A 4,951-nucleotide genomic window follows, 5' to 3' on the forward strand; every position below is an offset into this window, starting at 1 on the left:
ATAATAATAATAATAATAATAATAATACCTCTCCCATCTGTTCTTACAGCACACACACCCTACGTCCTCTGTTCACATCCTATCCAATTTACACAGCTACGCTCTACTGAAAATTCCTATCCCATCCTATCCAACATTCCTATCCTATCTAACCCTTCCGATCACAATCCTGTTGAATACAAATTAGGTAGGGAAAGTATAACAACACTGTCGCTGTTATAGATATTCCCTTAAAGTTACTCTTTTCCTTTTTAGCTTCTCTATATTTGACCTGAAACTGCCTTTCTTCTATCGCAATCCCTCCTCAACACTGCATTTCCCACTGCGCTGCTTCTGTTTTAATGAATATATTAATTTTAATATTGTATAATTTTAATGTATATATAAGAATCTGTTGCATGACTGTCGCCTCGCTCTCTCCCCTTCCACACCCCTCCTCCATCCCCTTCCTGGATCCCGCCTCCCCTCCTCTCACTTCCGCTTTCTTTCAGTCATTTACTCACTGCTGCCGTCTCGTAATGTTTCGTCACCCGTTTTCTTTGCTTCACGCTCAGGTCTCCGAAACCCACAAGTTTTCGCTCTTTTTGACTTTCGCTTACCCGATTCTACCCTTCTAATACATGCCATCTACTTCCTACTACCGCTTTATTGCATAACTTTCTTTCTTTACTTTTCCCGTACATTTTCATTTGGCTTCTCCTTTTATTTTCCTTCCCCTTTCCCTCCCATGTCATTTCCTATACAGCACACCTCCTTCTTAGCACACCCTTCTCATCTCCTCGAATTATTTTATTCCGTCTTCATTACACTCGACTCGCTGACGACATGCTCCAGTTATGTGTTACGAATTTTATCAAAGTAATATTACTTCATTATCAATTAAAAATGCATTATTATTCCCAAAATCAAAGAACAGAACTAATAGAGTTTTCTCATGCATGTGGCCTTCGTTGTAGCTACCTGCAACTCACTACACTCAGACACACACACACAGACACACACCACACACACACAAACACACACACGCACACCCCTACCTTCCTTCCTCCTTACCTCCCTCTTCCTTCAGCAACCCCTCCCCCTTCTAGCTTTTCTCACACTTAAGCTAACTTGATTCTGGCGCAATTTCTTGACCTTAAGTTTTTTTCTTCGCAATATTTTCGCCCAATTTTTCTAATACGAAATTCTTCCGACTTTTTGTATATCAGTTCCCTTCTGCTCAGCCTCTACCTTAAGCTTAAGCTTAGCTTGGAATATTTTATGCCCTTATTCATCTGTCTCTGTCTCCTACTTCCTAGGACTATCTGCTATGTCTCTTTCTCTCCTACTGACGGACTCTCTCCCTTTCACGCCAGTCATTTTTTTTTTTTTTGGCAACTATGTCGATCCCGGTTCTCAAATTCCTAATATCTTATTTTAATGTAACCTCAGATGTCCTTACCATATTTTTGTGCTTAAAATTTCACGTAAATTTGTGCTCTTTAACTTTAACGTATCTTTTGCCCAGTTTATCTTAAGAAAATTTTTGTGCTGTTTAAATTTAGCGTGATTTTGTGTTTTATCACTGTTTTTTCTTGTTTAATTCTAACTTAATCTGATCGGAACCAACTTCCCTCTACATAATTTCATTTCCCGTTCACTGGTAAATTTCTTTGTTGAAATACTTTTCACTTACTGGCTGGCAACGCAAGAGCCCTAGAGGTGTCGGGTTTAGCATGTAATGAAGTGTGGAGACTGGATCCCGTAGACTTTAGTTCCCGGCTCCTCCTCGTCCAGTCATTGCTGGAATGTTCTGGCAGCGCTCATCTTCCGTCTTCTGTGTTCCCATGCTGATCCATCATGCTATCATCCCTTGTACCTGGCAATCTGCCGAACTGGGGTTAGTCCCGCTCAAGCTCGATAGTTTCTTGTAGTTTCTGTAACCTCGCCATCCTTGTGAGCTAGGGATGGGGGCGGGGGTGGGGGGGGCGGTGTTTGGTGGAGTCTATTGGTCTGCCTGCCTAGTCATCAACAGCCATTACATGGCCCTCCCTGTTCCTATCTTTAATGGAAATGTGCCTCAAGGCACTGGTCATATGTATATGGGGTCAGTCTCTAGGGTATTGTCCTGCTTGCTAGGGCAATGTCACTGTCCCTTGCTTTTGTCATTCATGGGTGACCTTTAAATCTTTAAACACCCTTTTAGATCTCCAATATCACTTTATAAGAGCTTCCATCACAAGAGCCCGTGTTCCACACAAGAGTGGGCTGACCACATCCATTCAATAGCTTCACCTAATATTGATTAAGGGACCTTAAATACCTTATTAAGATTTGCAAAACAGTTATGTCACGCGCAAATGATTTACAGTTCTTAGTCATTTATATCTTATATGGTTTTAAGTCTCCACATTTGATAAAGTGCTACACAGTCTTGGTTTTTATTATGAACTCTGACAAAGTTTTGTCTATCATGAAACTAGTTAAAACTGGCTTCTAAATAAAAGGACGTTAATTTTCTTCCCTCATTTTTTCCTCATCTTCCTTCTACCGTTTTTCTCTTATATTTTTTTCACATTCCACTTCTTTCTTCAACTTGTTTTTTCTTCCTCATCTTCCTTTACCCTTTTTTACCTTTCAGTCTTTATCCCTTTTTCCTTTCCACTGTTTCCAATATGCCAATTTTCACCGACAATTGCAATCTATTTGATAAAACAAATAAACCAATAAAGGGTGTCTGTTCCACCACCTAAACTGGTTAACAAACTTGCTCCTACCTGAAGCTATTACAGAGGTCTATAAAGCAACATAGTCCACTTATCTCCACATTCCAATATCTATATTCCTTTAAACATCAGATAATTGACCCGTCGTCTCATTATTAAAACAGTGATGATTGTCAGTGGGCGTGGCTTAAGTGTCACGAGTGTTGTGACGTCATATGGTTGATAGAGGTCAGTTTCATAATCTAAATAGGAAAAGAATAGCCATTGGTAACGGGATAGTGTTCTGTTTTAGATTCGCTATTATAGCAAATATTCCTTATATATAATTCAATTAGGATGGCATGCTATTTGCTATATTGAATTATTGGCATGGAAATTGTCAGTTTGGTAATTTGCAGTAATTCTTGAGAGAGAGAGAGAGAGAGAGAGAGAGAGAGAGAGAGAGAGAGAGAGAGAGAGAGAGAGAGAGAGAGAGAGAGAGAGAGAGAGAGAGAGAGTACTGTGAAGCATGTATCAATCTAGAGTCCTCAGAAGCATACCTGCACTCGTCTTGTAAAGTGCTTCTGAAAATCAGTAGAATAACTCCTACAATCTACTGGTCGGGGGACATTTTGTTCTACTGTAGAAGTTTTCAAGTCTTCAATTCTCTTACAAACTTACAGAATAGAATTGACAATACAGATCAGTTGAAGGAAAACTTAGATCTCTCTTTCCTCGATCCCCTGTTTATCAATCTTCTCTTTCTATCGTCGAAGATGTTGTTGAAACGATATCGATGGGTGATTTTGTTATCTATATTTCTTAGATGGATTGTTCGGATTGAAACCAGACGCTCTACTGGCAAGGTCATGACGACAGAGGAGAGTTTCAAGATCCTGTTTCAAAACTCAATAAAGATTAACAGAGTCCTGTCTCTGGAAGGGGAAATTAAAGGCGCTGAAAATAACTTTAACCAGGTAGGAGGACTTCAGGATCCAGAAAAGTTCTTCTCTATATCCTGGAGAGAACTATTTATTGTTAATCTTTTCCCTCGGCTTTAACCCCCATTCCCTTTACCTTTACTTTCACTTTAGTTTCAGCTGGGTCTATTCATAATACGGACCCAGTTTTCCCAACCCTGTGGCCTCTCTATTGTGACTCCAACCTATTGATTGAATACCTTTGCATACTTCTGAAGTATGCAAAGTTATTCCAACAATAGGTTGGAGTAATAATAATAATAATAATAATAATGATAATAATAATAATAATAATAATAATAATAATAATAATAATAATAATAATAATAATAATAATAATAATAATAATAATATTCTTCCTCCTTCTAGCTCTTGGTCTCCCGGGGAGGTCTCCTGCACGACATAGCCGAAAATTACTTTGGGTCCTGTTCACTGACCATATTCTACGAGGCCTCCACTTCTGACCTGGCCCTTCAGCTGCGCCTCACTCTTGCCAGATGGGGAGTCAAGGTAATTATTCCTGAAAATTTATTAATTAGTCAGTAGTTATTAGGAAGATTCAGGAATTATTTTGTTAAATATTTTGCTCGTGATAGGGACTCAAAGGAATTTCGCTTAAAATCTTAATAAACAAGTAAATAGCCTGAGTTTGTTAAGAGATATTTTGGGTGGAGGATCATGTTAGTTTCAAATTGCATGCTCAATAGTCTAGTTAATAGAAAATTATGAAGTGTTTATATTTGGTGGAGAGTGTCCAAGAAATTTCTTCCAATTACTGATTGCATTAGGTTGATAGGCAAGAGATATCATTAATTAGTGGTAAGAGACCTTGACATTGTTTTCAGTGAAAATTAAGCAAATTAAGAGACAAAACTTACCAGATATTTTGAGGTGATGATACCATTCGGAAGTTTTCAGTATTATTTGATGGAATATCTGGGTTCATTTGAAAATATGATAAAAAAAGAACAAGGTAAAATCCATAAGGAATTAGAGTGAATATAGCAATCGGAAACTTGAACGAATTTTGAATGAAAAAATATTATGTCTAAACACTGAACTTGTCACAATCAATGTATTTTGTTCTTAAAAGGCCTACTACGATCATTTAGCTTGCTATTTTTATGATATTACGATTAAACTTTGCCTTGAAAACCTTAAAATCCAAAGGAAGATAAGAATGTAAAATCTAACCTTTCTCTTGGGGTTTATGCTCTGAAGAACTAAGAAAATATCAACGTTAGACTTCTCTTTCCGCCTCGAATTCATAAGCGTTTGGACCTGAAA

General features: G+C 38.0%; 1 long non-coding RNA gene across 1 annotated transcript; it reads right to left on the reverse strand.

Annotated features, from left to right (window-relative positions):
* Window positions 1-2,092: 2,092 nt before the first annotated feature.
* On the reverse strand, window positions 2,093-4,951 carry LOC137648546 (uncharacterized). Its single transcript, XR_011045651.1, has 3 exons — window positions 4,859-4,951; window positions 4,543-4,600; window positions 2,093-4,184 (listed from the first exon to the last, which is right to left on the reverse strand). It is a non-coding gene; the product is annotated as an uncharacterized lncRNA (long non-coding RNA).

This window comes from Palaemon carinicauda, chromosome 10 (assembly GCF_036898095.1).
Source record: "Palaemon carinicauda isolate YSFRI2023 chromosome 10, ASM3689809v2, whole genome shotgun sequence".
Taxonomy (NCBI): domain Eukaryota; kingdom Metazoa; phylum Arthropoda; class Malacostraca; order Decapoda; family Palaemonidae; genus Palaemon; species Palaemon carinicauda.